At 34.4% G+C, this 22,028-nt stretch overlaps 1 long non-coding RNA gene across 1 annotated transcript in view; it reads left to right on the top strand.

The window, feature by feature from the left end:
- LOC127868379 (uncharacterized) overlaps window positions 1-7,792 on the top strand; it is a 33,898-nt gene extending 26,106 nt beyond the window's left edge. The window contains exons 2-4 of the long non-coding RNA XR_008044103.1: window positions 5,122-5,187; window positions 6,525-6,587; window positions 7,155-7,792. This is a non-coding gene — a long non-coding RNA (uncharacterized LOC127868379). The remainder of the gene's footprint in view (window positions 1-5,121; window positions 5,188-6,524; window positions 6,588-7,154) is intronic.
- The last annotated feature ends 14,236 nt before the right edge of the window (window positions 7,793-22,028 follow it).

Genomic DNA, 22,028 nt, shown 5'->3' with positions numbered 1-22,028 from the left:
TAACACTTTTTGAGTTACGCGACATGAAAATCCAACGGATGGACTGACGGAAGAATTAACGAAAACATGACGGAAAAGGGATAGTCTTCATACGTTACCCACATTAGCACACGGAGAAAGAATTATATAAATGTTCATATGTGTGCAATATTTGTTCAGTAATACATTGTGATAAATGGCGTTTATAAAGACAGCTTCTTTAGGCGATAAGGCGAGAAATTAATCAATGTATAACCGCGTTTAAACATTATGACCTTATGTATATGGTTCTGTCATATTTTAAGTACCCTTGTTGTACGTCTTGATAACACTATACAACAAACAGTTAAGATCCGCACGTGTTACTGTGTACAGCTATCGTTGCTCTAACGTTTAGCCAGCTGCGGATACATTCGCCGTGCAATGCAATTTTGACAACCTTGTCTATATAGGCATTTTCATTAAACAGATGGATTATTATATATAATATTATATATCATTTTTTATTATATATAATATTATATATCATTTTTTATTATATATAATATTATATATCATTAAACAGATGGATTATTACATGTTAGACAGATTTAGAGATTCCTGTTTCATAATTTAAAATTACGACTAAATCGAGAGACCCAGTATCGACTTACTGGAACTATGTATAGCGTTATTATTAAACAATTTCGAACAAAAGTGAGCGTTTAAACGTCTATTTCAAGTATACCTTTTTTCTTTAATCAATTAAAACGCCTTGCTCAAATGCACAAGTCTCAATACCTAAGAATCAAATACATATAGGATCTGGCACGAGCTGTCATATCATACCATATTTTATTATACGAGTTCAGGAATTTTGTTAGTGAGCGAGCCTTTGGCGAAATGAATATTTGCATAGTTTTAGCTTGAAAATTAACATTGCACTTACGTATGCAAGACGATTTTTTATTATGTTACACAAAATAGTTTCGGTTCCACAAGCTATTTTCATCTATTCAATCGTACCTCACTACCGCACTAATGTCGTATTGCTTCAAAGAATGATCGTGCAACGTGTGATTGATACTTCGAAGTGTCAAATGTTTATACATAAACGACTGCATCTTCGTCACCACTTGAATACTAATCGTCGATTTGTGCTTTCGTCAGTGAGAGAAATAAGTCTATTTTAAAGATTTCGGAAGTCAACCGACTTCTTTGTAATTGGTATTTCAATTAATTATCGAAACTAAATGCTCTTCAGTTGATGACTGGCATGTTCCAACGTGTTGTTGAGCTATAAAATGTCCACATGTTAATGATAAGCGGACGTTTGAATTTCAAATGAGTAGACATTGTGGAACCAGTGGTCAAGTTATAGGACATTTCCTAGAAACATGACGATCATTGGTTTGAGTCCCACTTAAACTGCTCAAGCAAATAATAGGTCTCAAACTTGCTGATTTCTGTGCATATTAATAGATGAAAACGTGAGTTGAAAAACAAATGTGCCGTGACTGTTTTCTGTGCCAAGAGTAAACGATTTAAATCAAGCGATTGGAGATAAAATATGATAGTTGCATGTATGTTCAATACATATTAATCTCAAATATAAACTTAAACAATTTCTATAGCCTGTATATTTTTAAAAGTCATGGAAAATAACAGTAAGCGTTATTCGGGAAACATAACTCAATGAACAGTGCATATGCTTTACTTCTTCCAATCTCACCGAATTTTGATTTGATTCAGGACCTTTCTAAGACAAGTCATATAATATTAGATTTATCACAATAAAATGTAATATTTGATAAGTAATTAATATTTAAATGAAAATAAAGAAATACTATATTTAAATGTTTGAACCTCCTGTTATGAAATATTTTTAAAAAGGTCTGTATTTCCAACAGAAATTTTTTCCCTCTATAAAACAAATCGATTTAGTATATGTTAAGTTTAAAAAAAAATCGAATATCGAATCGTATCATATGTTTATGAATAATTAAATGAGCCACGTCATGTGAAAATTGGTCCCTTGCCCAAAGCGCAATCTTGCGAGCAGAAACTATCGTGACTTTATAACGGATAAGATATCTCGTGGAGTCAAGAATTCCGCATTTGGAATAAGACTCATTTTCGCAAGACGCGGCTCTGCAAATGTTTAACATACTTAAAACTTGTGAAAACCACTTGCAAAACAAATGAAATTATTCTCGGTTTGATAAATACGGTATAGTATGCTGTTATACATGTTATTTGGAAGAGAGATTATAGTAATGGTTTAGCGCGAAAATTGCACGGGTTTTGTGTTTAAGATTAAGCGCGAAAGCGCACGAGTTTTTCGTGTTTGGGTATATATGATTTGCAAATCTATTGAATCGCCATTCGAGGGTGTACTTGACAGGCAAAAGTAATGGAAAAGGAAAACGAATGGGTGATAACCCCGCCCGCCCTTAATGGATATATGTATATCTAAATAATTGGTTACATTATTTTTACGTTTTTAATTTTGCAAAAATAAAGTCGATATTAAGTTTATTTTCAGTTCGTTTTTTAGTACATGTGAGATGGGATCTAAACACGAACCGATTTCTTCACCAAGAAAGTCGATGAGTGTATTTACATTTAAGTTTGAAGCAGCTAAGTTTTCTTGATTATTTTGTTTAATCTTTTGCTTCATATTGTGTTTTAATGTGAATTTTCAAGTTATGTGTTTCATATTTGAGAATCTCACTTCCTGGAGATAGTACTTCCTGCATATTTATTGAAATCTTGGTATGTTTAAATGTCAGTGTTATCATTTTTTGTTTTCTTACGAAATGAACGTTTGATTAAAAAAAAAAGATTTTTTATTTTTACGTTTACTTAATTTTTTCGTTTCGGTGTGACTGGTTTTATGTTGAAGTCGGTTTAATGTAGCTTTAAAAGAAATCTCATCTATCTATCTATCTATCTATCTATCTATCTATCTATCTATCTATCTATCTATCTATCTATCTATCTATCTATCTATCTATCTATCTATCTATCTATCTATCTATCTATCTATCTATCTATCTATCTATCTATCTATCTATCTATCCATCCATCCATCCATCCATCCATCCATCCATCCATCCATCCATCCATCCATCCATCCATCCATCCATCCATCCATCCATCCATCCATCCATCCATCCATCCATCCATCCATCCATCCATCCATCCATCCATCCATCCATCCATCCATCCATCCATCCATCCATCCATCCATCCATCCATCCATCCATCCATCCATCCATCCATCCATCCATCCATCCATCCATCCATCCATCCATCCATCCATCCATCCATCCATCCATCCATCCATCCATCCATCCATCCATCCATCCATCCATCCATCCATCCATCCATCCATCCATCCATCCATCCATCCATCCATCCATCCATCCATCCATCCATCCATCCATCCATCCATCCATCCATCCATCCATCCATCCATCTATCTATCTATCTATCTCACTGAGAAGCTTGGTTAAGAGGCAATTAAGATGTTATCAATAAGGTCGCGCACGGCGGAAAACAGGGCGGCGGCCTTTGAAAAAGGCAGCGTGGCGCTGATTTGCTTTGAAGGGGCAGCGAGGAGCTTAAAAAAGCGGCGTGGCGCCGCGCCACGCTAAAACGGCCTGGGTAAAAACACATCTCTCTCTCTCGTCTTTCTATCTCTCTCTCTCTCGTCTCGAGGCTCTCCGTTCCTCTAGAAGCTCATATAGATCTCTCTCATAGATTAGCTTCCACTCTTCGCTTCTCTATCTCCTCTCTCTGCATCTACTATCGATCTCTCTCTCTATCGATCTCTCTCTCTCTCTCTCTCCTCTCTCTCTCTCTCTCTCTACTCCTCTCTCTCTCTCTCTCTCTCTCTCCTCTTCTCTAAATATATATATATATTACAACGGAATACTTATGATGTATCAACATTATTTTTAAATGTTTATGTATGTTATGGCTTGAGTGATTTGTTTGTTTCTTGTTGATGTCCGGGGTGTGTACGGGATGCTTTTGATGTTTGTTTGTTATGTTAATTTGCGCAATTAAATTGATAACGTTTATTTACATGTTTTACTAAAGAATACTTATTTGTTATAGTAAATATAAGCTGCTTATTTGTAGATTTCTCTTAAATTAGAGGTTTCGGGAGGTGATGAAGGCACCTAGACACCGGTCTTGAGCCATGGGTCCTCATACGTCCCCCGGCCATTAAAAGAAAAAAGAAAGAAAAGAAAAATGGCAGTAGGGTTGCGTATCCCGCTCGCGGTTTTACCTGGATCGTTTATTACTACCGATTATTGTATGGGGTGTACGTGAAGTCATGTTCACTTCTCTTGATTGGTGGTGGTGGATGAATCTTGCATTTAATAGCAGCTTATTTAAACAAATTAATGTTTCACATTTGTACATTTATAATATTTAATATTTAAGCAGCTTAACGTGATCGATGGGCATTTGGGGGCGTCTTGTGTGCACTTTGGGCATCGGCGGGGATCAGTTTAGTCAAACAGTAACTCTTGATTTTAGGTATATACGTGCCGTCGAATTGTTATGAATAAATTTGCACTTTTTTACATGCCACACATGTGCACGTTACGTATTCATAATTGCATCTGCACAAAGATATTACACCGTTTACAGTCGTCTCGAGACTCCTCAACTGAGCGCGGTGGCACATGGAACACATACCAGTGCAGAAGAATTGTTTTTTGCATCTATATGTGGAAAGTCCTGTCAAATACAAGCACTCACTCCTATTTGTCTTTGGGTTATTATTTGTATGATAATAATAATTATGTTGAAAGGATGATGATGATATGGATGATAATGATGATGAGTATTTAATAGTATTTTGAGAATAGAGAATAATAAATTTACTCATAACTATGAGTAATTGCTATTTAATGACGATTTGACATGAAGAATCATCCGCAAATGGAACTCTCACAAGAGGCAAGAAATAAGATTAATAGATAAGAACGTAATTACATACTTAACGTTGTGTTTTGCAAAGACAAATTGGAACCATTGCCGTTGTTGCAAAACAAGTTTAATAAATAGCATCGAAATCATTTTTTCGCTATGTAAACACATGAGTGCACAGTGAACAATTGATTCACTTTATTAAAATTGTAGGAGCACTCTTGAGACTTGATGATGATCATAATTGCGGAGACCTCAACAGAACGATATCAACAAAAAGTACGTTGAAACACGTGTTACGCGATTCAATTGCATGTGTGGGTTTTAGACACTGACCTACTAGATTTATATAGTAGACTGAGGTAGAAGTAGTAGTAGAAAAGTAGTGCAGCAGTTGTTATGCTAGTAGTAGTAGTAGTAGTAGTAGTAGTAGTAGTAGTAGTAGTAGTAGTAGTAGTAGTAGTAGTAGTAGAAGTAGTAGTAGTAGTAGTAGTAGTAGTAGTAGTAGTAGTAGTAGTAGTAGTAGTAGTAGATGTAGTAGTAGTAGTAGTAGTAGTAGTAGTAGTAGTAGTAGTAGTAGTTGTTGTAGTAGTAGTAGTAGTAGTAGTAGTAGTAGTAGTAGTAGAAGTAGTAGTAATAGTAGTAGTAGTAGTAGTAGTAGTAGTAGTAGTAGTAGTAGTAGTAGTAGTAAGTAGTAGATAGTAGTAGTAGTAGTAGTAGTAGTAGTAGTAAGTAGTAGTAGTAAGTCGTAGTAGTAGTAGTAGTAGTAGAAGTAGTAAGTAGTAGTAGTAGTAGTAGTAGTAGTAGTAGTAGTCGTAGTAGTAGTAGTAGTAGTAGTGTAGTAGTAGTCCAGTAGTAGTAGTAGTAGATAGTAGTAGTAGTAGTAGTAGTAGTAGTAGTAGTAGTAGTAGTAGTAGTAGTAGTAGCAGCAGTAGTAGTAGTAGTAATAGTAGTAGAAGTAGTAGTCGTAGTAGTACTAGTGGCAGTAGTAGTAGGAGTTGTAGAAGTAGTAGTAGTAGTAGTGGTAGTAGTAGTAGTAGTAGTAGTAGTAGTAGTAGTAGTAGTAGTAGTAGTAGTAGTTAGTCGTTAGTAGTAGTAGTAGTAGTAGTAGTAGTAGTAGTAGTAGTAGTAGTAGTAGTAGTACTAGTACTAGTAGTAGTAGTAGTAGTCGTAGGCATTGCCATCATGTTTGATCCATTTGGCAATTACGCAAAAGTGAAGCGTTTAACTATTTACAGCCACACTTAATAAAAGAACGTAATTCAATGAATTTTGAATTGGCAGTAGTTATATTGCACGCATGACAAGGACATAATACTAGTTACGTGTCGACGGTTTAAAACAATATGTACTTTTTTTACTCAACAGAGCATGACTCGGTAAAATATGGAAGCATAAACCTGCCTTTTTGAGTTGTGAGGTACTAGTATGTCTTTCGACTTATGACTTTTGACTTGTGACTTTTGACTTTCGACTTGAAACTTGTTGCATAATTCGACGCGTTTTTTAATGAAATATGGCAGACAAAAACGCTTTATATTCTAAAACATTTTTCTTATCAAATTAAGGTACTTTCTAATACAGTCTGTTCTAAAATCATATTCTTATCATCTTAGTTAGCTGCGACTGGAAGGCTGCTGAGCATCTCGCATTGTCGACTGTGATGTCTTATACAAAATGTAAGTGTTATACAAAGCCCTCTCACGTGTAGATTCTCTTAACATTTATTATTTCAATGACGATTGTGAAAGCTTTCATTATTCGCTATATTTATATACCACTTGATACATTCGAGGGTCGATGGATTTTTCAATATATATTCCCATTAATTATGTTGCGAACAGTGTCGCCCAAAAACAAAGATCTGGGTAGTAGAATGACTGAGTGGTTTACACATTTTACTTTTGATTGGAGGATTCGCTGGTAGTCCGGTTTTAAACTCTGCTAGGTTTGGGCTAGCTGGTTTTTTACTTGTCAAGAAATTTACACCTATCCTGTAAGATATTCAAGAGAGTGTCTATGAGCCTCAACCTTTCTGCACTATCAGTCTTAAATATATTCTGTTATATATTATCCAAAGCAAACCCTCGACATGCGTGTTCAAGTTTGAAACACACAAAATTCATCAACATTTCATTTAAAATATTCATTGACGCAATGCAAGAACATAAAATACCAGAAATCATGTTGTAATGTTCATACATTATCCTGACTGTTAACACTATTTGTATGTTTTATTTTTTCAGATATTGACTCGTAACGACAATCGAAATGAAGATTGGGATCATACTATTAATAATTTTTGCGCTTTTTGACGTGGTGATATGTGTTGTACCAACTTTTTTGCCAAAGAAAACTTTGAATCAGAGATCTGAACTTATTATTGAATATTTCAAGCTTTTGCTAATTCAAACACACCTTGATCGAATTGCTCGAAATTGGAATACTCAAACGATTAGATCCCAAAATAATAACGAGCTCAATTATGGAAAACCTGACGTAATGTTCCATTTACCAGAATTATTTGATAGCCAAGATTTCGGCACAAATGTTGATATATACAAGACGTTATTTGCTGTCAACGAATGTACTCCATTCCGAACAACAAAAATAAAGACTTTAAAGAATTGGCTCAACTCCTGAGACCGGGTTTGCAAATGCCACATAACGCTAATACTGCCTGCACCCAGCGGTCTGCCATCCAGAGGAGAAACCGATACTCATGTGAGAACATGCTAGGAAGATAAACAGCAGCAACATTTTTCTAAGAAACTCATACGGACTATCGTCATATAAAATGACAGTGATTTGGTTCTTTTCTGTAAAATTATGATATTATTCTTATGTTGATATACACAACATTTGTTAATGTAATCGTCTCAAATTCAATAAAATAGCTGAATGTTATATAAGTAGCGTTCTTATACATGTTGCGAATACATGTATTCGCAATAATTTTTTTAGTCATGCTGATCTCATTGACAATTAAGACTTTGATACATTTATTTGTGTTTTGCGTATTGCAAATACACAAATTGCATGTGTTCCATTTTCAAGGCGTTGTTTTATGTGCCCAAAACTTGGGCACTATTGTACAATGGTTGGCGAATACGGAATGTAGTACATGTTACAGTAAAGCAGATTTTTTAAGGAAAAATATCGTTATTAGAAAATATGAACGTTTTAGGTCAAAGCACACAGATAAAATGCTTGTTTAAAGACTTTGCCCTTGTTGTCACAGTGATCTTGACCTTTGACTTTTAAAAAGGAAAATGGACGTGGCAGAACTCGTAAAAGTGCATTTACTCACAAAGTTTGAAGATCCGAGGTCAATGTCACTCTTAGAGGTCAAAGGTCAAATTGTAGTGAAGTGTATCGTGTGTCGACTATTAGTAAAGCAGTGATGGTAGGATTTTCATATAACATGGCAAAAATATTCACTTCTACCAGATGATGTGTCTTGAGCATCACACAGATTTCTCGCTTCAAGGTCAATGTTGTACTAAGAGGACAAAGGCCCTTTTTTCCAAAACATGTTTTTTTGCAGAGTAACTGATGATGGGATATTAAAATAGCCTAGAAAGAATTCCACAATTAATAGACGATATGTTGCACGCAACACCAATGTCCCTCCTTCTAAGGCAAAGGTCTCAGAGGCCTATTGTCAAATTGTGGTTCAATTTTTTGTGTCATGTTGACAAAACATCATGGGCAGTAATTGGACGCGACTTCCTATATGAGATGTATGTAAAGGTGTTTTTCGTGTTCTGGATGCAGAGCAAAATACCTCAGTATTTCAAATTTATTTTTGAGACCAAAATGAATACATAAACAAAGCACATTTCAAATTTGGACTTGGGCAGCTGTGAAGTAACTTATTTGCCTCAAATATTTGACTAGATTGGGTCAAGGCTAAATCTCAATTAAGTCATGGTTACGTCTGAATTGGTCTGGCTTTGGTCAATGTCAAGTCTACATTTGGTCAAGGTTAAGTCTGGATTGGGTCAATGTTCAGTCTGAACTGAGTCATGGTTAAGTCTACATTGGGTCAAAGTCGAGTCTGGATTGGGTAAATGTTAAATCTGGATAGGGTCAATGTTAAGTCTGGATTTGGTCAATATTAAGTCTGGATTGGGTCAATGTTAAGTCTGCATTTGGTCAAGGTTAAGTCTGGATCAGGTAAATGTATAGTCTGGATCGTGTCAATATTAAGTCTGCATTTGGTCAAAGTTAAGTCTGAATCAGGTCAATGTAAAGTCTGGATTGTTAATGTTAAGTCTGTCTTGGGTCAATGTTAAGTCTGGATTGGGTCAAGGTTAAATCTGGATTGTGTCAATGTTAAATCTAGATTGGGACAAGGTTAAGCCTGGACTGGGTCAATGTTGAATCTGAATTGGGTCAATGTTAAGTCTGGATTGGGTCAAGGCTAAGATTGGATTGGGAAAGTCTTAAGTTTGGAATGAGTCAACGTTAAGTTTAGATTGGGTCAGGGTTTAGTCTGGATTTGGTCGTTGTTAAGTCTTGATCTGTTAAAGGTTAAGTCTGGATTTGGTCAAGTCAATGTTAAGTCTGGATTAGGTCAGGGTTTAGCCCGAATTGGATCCAGTTTGTCTGAATCGAGTCAATGTTAAGTCCGGATCGGCCAAACAAACTTCAAAGTGTTGAAGTAAGCAGTTTGGTGCATGATTGGTCAGTATATACATGCAGACAAATAGGACAGCCATTATATAAAGTAATATGCCTCCTGTTTACTGATGCAGACAGCCAAACTCTAGAAAATATTAATTAAACGTGGCACAGCAAATGGCACAATACAAGTCATCAACAACGCGCATTCAAACAAACAAACTGAAAACAATGTGCAACAAACAAAAAAGAACACGAAATGCTATTTGGTTTTATGATGAATTATAAAAAACAAATAATATTCAAAGAATCAGTCAAAACAAATTATGTCAAAAAGGTAATTCACAAGTCGAAAGTCAAAAGTCACAAGTCAAAAGTCAAAAGTCATAACTCACAAATCAAAAGGGCAGGTTTATGCTTCCATAGTAAAATTACCAAACAAGCATCAATATTATGGTGCGCCTTTTCACTTGTTTGTTTGTTTAATCCCTCTAGCGAAAAACTCTCGTAACACGCGACGCTTTTGAAATAGTCTTTAAAGGATAATATATCGAAAACAACCAAACCAATATATGGAGTTTCGCAAGTCCATATGCATTTCTTTGCTAAAATATGGCCATATGACAAGTTTTGTGATAATTAAGCGTTCTAAAATATGGAGATGGTAATGCTTATACGCGCGGAATAAGTATAAATAAGATTCATTTTTTGCTAGTAAAGTGCCTCAACTCCAGTTTTCTAACTTAGCGAACAAAAATAAAGAGGTGCTCAAATCCAAATGCTGGTTTATATAGTGTAGGCAAAACTGTAAGAAGCAAAAATAAAAAGAGTTATTCGCGATACAAGTTAAATAATATATTTTTTTATATTGACCGTACCTTAGAGTATGTCGAAAACATAAATACAAATATGGATGTCCACAAGTTCACATGCATGTTTATATTTTTTAAGTCTAATGTCAGCAGTAGTAACACTTTTTGAGTTACGCGATATAATAATCCGACGGACAGACTGACGAAAGGACGGACGACAACATGACGGAAACGGGATAGTCTTCATACGTTTCCCCCATCAGCACAGGGAGAAAAAATAATATAAATGTTCATCAGTGTGTTTTTTTTTTCAGTAAGACATTGTGATAAATGGCGTTCATAAAGACAGCTTCTTTATGCGATTAGGCGGGAAATGAATCAATGTATAATCGCATTTAAACATTATGACCTTATGTTTATTGTTCTGTCATATTTTAAGTACCCGTGTTTTACGTCTTGAACACTATGCAACAAACAGTACACATCCGCACTTGTTACTGTATACAGCTATCGTTTCTCAAACGTTCAGCCAGCTGCGAATATATTCGCCGAGCAATGCAATTTTGACAACATTGTCTATATAGGCATTTTCATTAAACAATTATATTATTATCCGAGAAAATAGAGTAACTATTCAAGAATTAAGCATGGAAGTTTGGGACTTCGTAAAGTCCTTCGTCATGACAACACTTAGGACGTTCACAGCCCAATATCAGAATAAAATGTATTGCTTTTGCGCGTATTACGACGTAGGAGAATGCCCTTTTGCGTATTATACGTAAGGCCACTTGTCTTTGTGCGCGTTATTCTTGATCGGTTTTGTTGACCGGCGTCTTAAAAAAACTGTCGCTTCGGTTGGAATACGAAGGGTCGTCCGTTAACGAACACGAAATGAGCAAGAATTTACGAATACAGATAATAGACCGTCAAGTAGTAATTATACAGCCAAAATACGCAAAAATGCTTTTATTACAATCGTTTCGTTTCATCTCAATCCGTCTATTAAACTGGACAAATGATGTGCAAGGTTAATTACATAAACATAATTCATAAGCCATCCTTTATTGGTTTAATTGAAGAATTGACGCATTACTTTTTAACGATCATACCATTGATGTGGGTGGTTTAATTGACGGTTATTTCAAGTGCCTTCAGTGCGGAGTTTCTTTGAACGATCACGATCACGTCGGATTTCTTTTACCCATTTATGCCTAGCGTCTAGAAAAAGGCCTTGGCAAACAGCATAGACCCATATGAGACACCACATGATGCGGCGTCTCATCAGGGTCTGCGCTGTTTTCTTAAAGGATTTTTTCTGTAAGAAATATTCTAAATATAGAAATAAATATACTAGACATCCCTAATTTTGGAAATAAATTGATCAAATTTATAAGGATGGGAGAATTCACCGGGCATAAATGAGTTAAAAATGTAGAAGTTTATTCAATAAAAGATGCTGTTGTTTTTGATGTGCGCACAAACAAGGAAGTCATTAATCAAAGCAGTGTTCGAGATATAGGAATCATGAACTTCAGAGCAGTGTTCGAGATATAGGAATCATGAACTTCAGACTATAATTATAACATGCTGCTTGGTGGATAAAATGCATACCAGAGTCTACGAATGAGTTATTAACATAATGTATGTATGTATATATGCACACGAGATTGTTAATAGTTCAGCAACACATAGATAAGAAAACCCCATCGTGAATGCACGATTTACTCAATCTATAATTTCGCAATTTTTTGCAATCAATTGGTACTTTATAGATATTCCATTTTAAAAAAGGGTATCAGTGTGGTTAAAAGTGCTGAAATGTTTCCCTATTAGTGCTGAATTATGAAATAGATGCATGACCCCGGTGGTGCCTTACTTGGTGTTTTTATGTCATAAACATAAAGAATTAAGGTATATTGGACGGTTAATGGTGTTTTTATGTCGCCACAAAAAATTGAGCTTCGTTGTTAATAATATGGTGTCATCATTAAAACATATATTTTTTAATGCTCGTTGAATGTCAGTTTAAAAGACTTCTGATCGTGATTTAGATGACGACCTGAAAAGAAAAGTTAACATTACATTTCGAAGAGCAGCGAACTACTATTGCATTATCATATAAGTGTTTTAATAATGTTTATAAGGTATGAATTCTTTAAATAGTTAACCACACTAAAATATCATTTTGCTCGTTTTTTTTTCGCGATCCATACTCGATGAAAGTTTTTGAAGAGTTATTTATCTAAGTATACAAACACTAATCTGCATCTTAATTTATAGATAATTTAGCGGGTCACTTATAAGTATCACTTTTAATGCATTTCCGAATTTAATCAATTTAAATTTCAGATGCAAAAAGCCTGAAATTAACAGTTAAAATATGAATTTTAACGTCCTTTATTGACAACAGTATCTGACCTTCGTTTGCAACGTTCCTACTACACATGTCGCTATTTAAACAAAATCTTTTTAACATTTCTTAGACCGGTACATTTAAAGAAATATGGTGCCCAGTCCCCCGTAAACAGTCACATGATATACTTTGAATAGAATAAAATAAAACATTCACTTTAAGCTATATTTACGTAAAATCTAAACGTTAAAATTGTATACAAACATGGATTTGTGTTTTTTCTCAGTTTTTGGAAGTTATACTACGTGTGCATGATGAGGTGAAATAAATCTATTTGTATGCGAATGAATTTCAAATAGGATGTACGATTTCACTATTTTGTTTGATAAGCCAACAATTCGATTAGAAAAGACAACCGATTAAATCGCACTCTTATATTAAGTTACGAGTAGAATATTTTGTTATTATGGCACTCATTTGTATTATCTGGGCTTTTTCAAAGTTACCGATAGAGCAGTAAATCATCTTGACAATAATAATTAATTTTCCATAATATTGACTTATTACGACGTTGCTGTTACGATTTTCCAATAATTACAGTTGAAATCTGGTTCTTATTAACCCATAGCAATAGGGGCTTTCGTCTATGTGTCAATTGATGTATTTTATTTTGTCTATGTATGGATTTTTACAAGTGTAGTAAAAGCTACTTACGATAGAATGACGGATTGTGTTTAAACATGTTTAAGTATTATAATAACAAAATACTAAAATTTTTGCAAGCTAGAAATTTATTCTCACGTGTACAGTACAAGCGACGTGGGCCTAATTATTATACATGACCGGACAATATATACTAATTATAAAAACAAGATTACCGGCGTTGGAAAAGTCAAAGCAAACACATAGTTGATCACATAAATTATATACATACAAAATTAAAAATATATTTTAGAGAATATGCATGCAATTTCATTACTCCTCATTCACTCCACGGAACTACAAATCAAAGTTAATACAAGCATACATCTGAACTTGTATTCAACACGCAAAGTGAAGATTTAAGACTGTCGCTCTATTGGACTTCTGACAATACTTTTTGAACTTAGAGAACAAGTAATAAATACTATACTTTCTACGGGATGGAATACATCTTGAAACAAAACACAATTATCTGTGAAGGCAAGCTAACATTGTTAAATACTTTCAAAATCAGTAACCGTTAATATTTGAATGCAACTAGTATTGGTGGATACAATGGATCAGCGTTGTAGTTATAAATAATATGTTGTTTCTTTCAAAGTTGTGAGGATCCTGATTACAACTTCACAGAGCCTTTGGTTACTTTCCGTCGTATTGGCTGCGATATCAATCAATCATATATTAAATCCTCGGTTGAAATTGATATAATATATATGTAACTATCGCATCTAGTCTATCTTTGTAGACTCAAATAATCACATTAAAATTTATTTTACATATGCAACAATATATATTTATGGATGTAGCAACACAATATTACGTTCTTAAACTGAACATCAAAGGACATTGTCGTGATGTATATAGTTTAATTTCAACGTCTATGTCGTAAACATAGATGATGCATGATATGTTTATTGGTAGTTAACAGTAAACATCTAACATCGCGAAATAACTTTCTTGCGTTAATACTAATTTAAGTTATAATTCGTGATGTGTAAACATTATTGAATAGCCATTGGATTGTTGCTTTCATTGTCTGTGTCAATTGTTTCCCCCTAACGATGGCAAAGTTGAGTTGCACAAAAGTCCGACAGCATTTAGTAATCAAATAATTCTCTGTTTTACCTACGATCAATGTCACTCTGACACGATGCTAGTCGAAATATTGTCTTTATACTAACTAGATACTAAATTTGTTAAAATCAAGCTTGCTTTATAAAAGGTGTCCAATTTGAACAACACTTTGTACCAACATTTAAACTGTGAACGTCGAGTATGTGCCAATAATGTTTTCTTAATTATACCTGTCACTCTGTTTTTATTAGATAAACTGTCTCTTATAACATATTCATGAAGTAGATGAAATACTGTATTTAACTGATATTTGCTTATAATAAGAATTGCCATATAATGGCTTTAACATACACAAACCGGTGTATGTGCATTTGTTCGATACATACGCTTCTTTTCTGAAAACCGTTCGTTTTTTCTTCATCTGAAAACAAATAAGTCCCCTATTTCCACATTCGTCTGTCCATTTTTCAGTCATAAACAAGACACTTTAAACGAAATATCTTAATGTTACTTTCTTGTCCTCCATTTTATTCCGCGTCACTTACAGTAATAAGTTATTTATCATTCATAGATATGCGACATGTGTTAGTGCAAAGTCAAACTGTTTAATGCAGAATGTGTTATTCCAAGAATCCATTAAAGATAACTGACGTAAAGCGGATATATAATGATAGGTAAGAGATGGATTCGAATACAAAATGAATCTATTAGAAGGGCATAACTTCCGGGAAAATGCAAAGCAGGCTTGCTCAACGTGATATGTAAACCCATTACATTGTATTAATGGATTCTAATTCAAGCTAACTTTGGATTCCCGTCCATCATTACGATCATGTCCAAGAATAAATCAGTCGTTTATAGTAACATGCACTGCTTGATTTCCGGGAAAATGCAAAGCAGGCTTGCTCAACGTGATATGTAAACCCATTACATTGTATTAATGGATTCTACTTCAAGCTAACTTTGGATTCCCGTCCATCATTACGATCATGTCCAAGATTAAATCAGTCGTTTATAGTAACATTCACTGCTTGATTTGGTAATTTGTATGATACGCACAAAACACTAGGATTGTTTGTGACCTGGACCAAACAATAGGCTTCACCGCCGAACACTGTTGAAACTATAACGGTACGACTTGTTATCTGCAGAGAAAACATCACCAAATATATACAATTATAATATCACTTTTTAGAAATATTGAATGTATGTAATGCGTTTGGTGTATACACACATGTCTTATAGTTCAATACCAATTTGTGCATGCGAATATTCATTCAATTTTAACTCGGATGAAATGTGGGTGCATGCTTTTTTTAAAGGGGCCTTTTCACGTTTGGGAAAATTGACAACTTGAAAAAAGTTGTTTCAGATGTGCAAATTTTTGTTTTAATTATGATTTTTCTGAGGACACAGTAATACTGAACATTTACCATGCCCTAAAATAGCCATAATATGCATCTTTTGACGATTTAAAAATTATAAAGCGTTGCAACGCGAAACGAATTGATAATTTTGAGAGTTCTGTTGTTGTTTAATTTTGTGAAACTACGAGGATTGCTTATATAAAGTATTAAATACATATGGCATTGTATTTGAAAGAATGGCCGAGGGGTCTAAGTGGTAGACATTTTACTCCAGGACTCCAGGGGTCAGTGGTTCGAGCCCTGCTGAGGGTTACATTTTTTTCTTTTTAAAATTTTATTCTTGATTTTTTACTGGGGCTTTTTGTATCCAATGTTTACATTTATCAATATAAAGAATATAATGACACACTTCAAAACATGCCAAAATCTGTGAAAAGGCTTCTTAAACATCTTACTCGTTTCGTAATTCAATTTGAAAAAAGTAGGTGATGTTTTTTAGTGTTACAATATTGCTTTGTTAAACATATTTAACGCAAATGAGTATCAGTTAAGTAGTTTTTGTTTGCAGTTTAATGTAACGTTTAAATTATTTAAATAGTAATGAATCGTCATCGATTGAACGTTCGGGTGAACCAACCACTAATTTAGGAGCATGTAGATTATGAAAAGGACAAATGAAAATAATCGAATACGTTTGATTTCTTAACTTGATTGCTTCCCGGGCCTGACGTCGGGTTACATTTTAAGTGAGACACAATGCGCTCGAAACCTTTGCCTACCCAACCAGTGTTTTCCACATGCCATTTAACGGTCCCTCGTCGGGGCACTTGAAAGTCGAAATAATTACGACGTTAAGTTCTGGATTTCCAATTAATTACAGTTGAATCTGGTTCTTATTAACGCCAAATAGGGGCTTTCGTCTATGTGTCAATTGATGTATTTTATTTTTTGTCTATGTATGGATTTTTACAAGTGTAGGTAAAAGCTACTTACGATAGACTTGACGGATTGTGTTTAAACATGTTTAAGTATTATAATAAACAAAATACTAAATTTTTGCAAGCTAGAAATTTATTCTCACGTGTACAGTACAAGCGACGTGGGCCTAATTATTATACATGACCGGACAATATATACTAATTATAAAAACAAGATTACCGGCGTTGGAAAAGTCAAAGCAAACACATAGTTGATCACATAAATTATATACATACAAAATTAAAAATATATTTTAGAGAATATGCATGCAATTTCATTACTCCTCATTCACTCCACGGAACTACAAATCAAAGTTAATACAAGCATACATCTGAACTTGTATTCAACACGCAAAGTGAAGATTTAAGACTGTCGCTCTATTGGACTTCTGACAATACTTTTTGAACTTAGAGAACAAGTAATAAATACTATACTTTCTACGGGATGGAATACATCTTGAAACAAAACACAATTATCTGTGAAGGCAAGCTAACATTGTTAAATACTTTCAAAATCAGTAACCGTTAATATTTGAATGCAACTAGTATTGGTGGATACAATGGATCAGCGTTTGTAGTTATAAATAATATGTTGTTTCTTTCAAAGTTGTGAGGATCCTGATTACAACTTCACAGAGCCTTTGGTTACTTTCCGTCGTATTGGCTGCGATATCAATCAATCATATATTAAATCCTCGGTTGAAATTGATATAATATATATGTAACTATCGCATCTAGTCTATCTTTGTAGACTCAAATAATCACATTAAAATTTATTTTACATATGCAACAATATATATTTATGGATGTAGCAACACAATATTACGTTCTTAAACTGAACATCAAAGGACATTGTCGTGATGTATATAGTTTAATTTCAACGTCTATGTCGTAAACATAGATGATGCATGATATGTTTATTGGTAGTTAACAGTAAACATCTAACATCGCGAAATAACTTTCTTGCGTTAATACTAATTTAAGTTATAATTCGTGATGTGTAAACATTATTGAATAGCCATTGGATTGTTGCTTTCATTGTCTGTGTCAATTGTTTCCCCCTAACGATGGCAAAGTTGAGTTGCACAAAAGTCCGACAGCATTTAGTAATCAAATAATTCTCTGTTTTACCTACGATCAATGTCACTCTGACACGATGCTAGTCGAAATATTGTCTTTATACTAACTAGATACTAAATTTGTTAAAATCAAGCTTGCTTTATAAAAGGTGTCCAATTTGAACAACACTTTGTACCAACATTTAAACTGTGAACGTCGAGTATGTGCCAATAATGTTTTCTTAATTATACCTGTCACTCTGTTTTTATTAGATAAACTGTCTCTTATAACATATTCATGAAGTAGATGAAATACTGTATTTAACTGATATTTGCTTATAATAAGAATTGCCATATAATGGCTTTAACATACACAAACCGGTGTATGTGCATTTGTTCGATACATACGCTTCTTTTCTGAAAACCGTTCGTTTTTTCTTCATCTGAAAACAAATAAGTCCCCTATTTCCACATTCGTCTGTCCATTTTTCAGTCATAAACAAGACACTTTAAACGAAATATCTTAATGTTACTTTCTTGTCCTCCATTTTATTCCGCGTCACTTACAGTAATAAGTTATTTATCATTCATAGATATGCGACATGTGTTAGTGCAAAGTCAAACTGTTTAATGCAGAATGTGTTATTCCAAGAATCCATTAAAGATAACTGACGTAAAGCGGATATATAATGATAGGTAAGAGATGGATTCGAATACAAAATGAATCTATTAGAAGGGCATAACTTCCGGGAAAATGCAAAGCAGGCTTGCTCAACGTGATATGTAAACCCATTACATTGTATTAATGGATTCTAATTCAAGCTAACTTTGGATTCCCGTCCATCATTACGATCATGTCCAAGAATAAATCAGTCGTTTATAGTAACATGCACTGCTTGATTTCCGGGAAAATGCAAAGCAGGCTTGCTCAACGTGATATGTAAACCCATTACATTGTATTAATGGATTCTACTTCAAGCTAACTTTGGATTCCCGTCCATCATTACGATCATGTCCAAGATTAAATCAGTCGTTTATAGTAACATTCACTGCTTGATTTGGTAATTTGTATGATACGCACAAAACACTAGGATTGTTTGTGACCTGGACCAAACAATAGGCTTCACCGCCGAACACTGTTGAAACTATAACGGTACGACTTGTTATCTGCAGAGAAAACATCACCAAATATATACAATTATTAATATCACTTTTTAGAAATATTGAATGTATGTAATGCGTTTGGTGTATACACACATGTCTTATAGTTCAATACCAATTTGTGCATGCGAATATTCATTCAATTTTAACTCGGATGAAATGTGGGTGCATGCTTTTTTTAAAAGGGGCCTTTTCACGTTTGGGAAAATTGACAACTTGAAAAAAGTTGTTTCAGATGTGCAAATTTTTGTTTTAATTATGATTTTTCTGAGGACACAGTAATACTGAACATTTACCATGCCCTAAAATAGCCATAATATGCATCTTTTGACGATTTAAAAATTATAAAGCGTTGCAACGCGAAACGAATTGATAATTTTGAGAGTTCTGTTGTTGTTTAATTTTGTGAAACTACGAGGATTGCTTATATAAAGTATTAAATACATATGGCATTGTATTTGAAAGAATGGCCGAGGGGTCTAAGTGGTAGACATTTTACTCCAGGACTCCAGGGGTCAGTGGTTCGAGCCCTGCTGAGGGTTACATTTTTTTCTTTTTAAAATTTTATTCTTGATTTTTTACTGGGGCTTTTTGTATCCAATGTTTACATTTATCAATATAAAGAATATAATGACACACTTCAAAACATGCCAAAATCTGTGAAAAGGCTTCTTAAACATCTTACTCGTTTCGTAATTCAATTTGAAAAAAGTAGGTGATGTTTTTTAGTGTTACAATATTGCTTTGTTAAACATATTTAACGCAAATGAGTATCAGTTAAGTAGTTTTTTGTTTGCAGTTTAATGTAACGTTTAAATTATTTAAATAGTAATGAATCGTCATCGATTGAACGTTCGGGTGAACCAACCACTAATTTAGGAGCATGTAGATTATGAAAAGGACAAATGAAAATAATCGAATACGTTTGATTTCTTAACTTGATTGCTTCCCGGGCCTGACGTCGGGTTACATTTTAAGTGAGACACAATGCGCTCGAAACCTTTGCCTACCCAACCAGTGTTTTCCACATGCCATTTAACGGTCCCTCGTCGGGGCACTTGAAAGTCGAAATCAGAGTCTGCGGGGCGCTTGAAATATTCTGATCAGGGTGTATTTTTCATACTGCAACTAGGCATTCTTAAGATCAAAGCGATTTCGATTGCGCTGAAAATTGTTAGAGCCGATTTATGATCCTCTGTCAATTACGTCAGGTATCTCTTTATCCACCTTAAGCTGGACAATCGATATTGGCCAATGAGAGCGAACGCATTGAATGAGCGACAACACTCGTGGGCAGTAATACCTGCATTAAGATCATGCATATGACGAGCCTCGGCCACTTACTAAGAAGACCGATGACAACTGGGTGTAAACCTCGTGGATATTTTGCATTTCATGCATAATATGGTCAAAACATGTATTCGACTCGTAATGCGCTTTAACATATTATCGTTGAATTAATTACGCACAACTGTAAATGTTTCTGGCGATTCTCAAATTAGTATTATTAAATTTGTAATCCGAAACACGCTTCCGAATGTTAATGTTAACAAATAATAACAAATTCTAGCGTCAAATAAACAGTGCTTTATCCTTTGTCTCAATAAAAAGCGCGCGAAAATTATGCAGACATGTAGAACGTCGCATGGAAATTGTGGGTGTATTTTGTGTTGTATAAAAAGGAGAACATCACGTCAGGCGATTAACGCGTGTTCAGAGGCAACTAACCCGCCCCGATTGGACATTTGTAACATATTCAATCAAAGCGCTGAAGGCACTGAAGATGTTCGCCATTGCATAATTTAACACGCAATTCATTTTTCAAAATCAATCGCAAAGTTTGAAATGAACACACGCCATTCAACTTTAAAAAGTGTGTGTCATAGCACACGGGTCGAGTTTTGTGTGCACTTGTTATCATCGTTATTATTTCATAGAAATAAATAAGACAAAATAAAAACAGCATGCTTTTTTGGAAGTTCTGAAAGCAAAGAAAGTATGATGAAAATGGTAATGAGAACTTAATATAAAGAAAATTTGCAGTCACCATCATATTAAAGGAATATTTTTTTCTAATATCAAATAACTATCTCACCAAGAATATGAATTCATAATGAAAGTTCCGTGTACAAAACTTTTGATTTTTGACACCATATACAAATTCAAAATATACAATAATGTTCGTATCTTGTATATGGAGGAATAAAAGTATATAAACATTGCTGTTTATGCTTTACTTGTTACCCGAGCAGTTCACACGGCGTCAACAACGCTAACATAAACATAGGTATAGAGCACTAATGCGCTTTTAGGCGAAGCTGTTTTTAGTTTTCATCTTAGTTTCTTTTACATAACGCCAACAGACACGCATGAATATTTTCGAATATTTAATAAGCTGATTCGAGATACAACCTCTGAATTTTAGCTACATCACTGCGTATGTGCTCAATTCAAAGGATGTAGCACTGTTCAGTGTAAGGAATTCCGTACTACTCTCTGTATGCTCAAACGACACAAATTGTGGCCCTGTTGCAATTACGCGTTACAATCCATCTCGCAGAATTTCAATTTCGCCTCCAAGATGAGAAAACAATAATTAGCGAAATAATATAGTGTCACGATAAGAGAAAATCGTTTAATTATCATACCACAATGTTTGCCGTACTTGGTCAGCACGTCTGGAAATAATTCCTTAATGTGTGGATAGGCTGCCATTATTAACAAGTTTGCTATTTTGAATTCAATTTTGTATCAAAAAGCATTGTTTTTAAATGTGGCATTTTCAATTCGCAATGAGGTTTGTAATGACCCTCGTCATGCGAAAATGGGTCTTATTCCACATGCGCCCATCATATAAATAGCCCACTCAGCTATCCCTCCTTCTGGTAAGAAGAAACATAACATATTGAGTGATTTTAAAGCGAACAGCGTCGCCTATGGCCTGACTGCGCAAGAGCACATGTTGGGTTAAATAAACGCTTGCCGAAACG

The sequence above is a fragment of the Dreissena polymorpha genome, chromosome 2 (genome assembly GCF_020536995.1).
Source record: "Dreissena polymorpha isolate Duluth1 chromosome 2, UMN_Dpol_1.0, whole genome shotgun sequence".
In the NCBI taxonomy this organism is placed as follows: Eukaryota; Metazoa; Mollusca; class Bivalvia; order Myida; family Dreissenidae; genus Dreissena; species Dreissena polymorpha.
The sequence above is the reverse complement of the archived record's forward strand: the minus strand, read 5'-3'. Positions and strand labels throughout refer to the sequence as shown.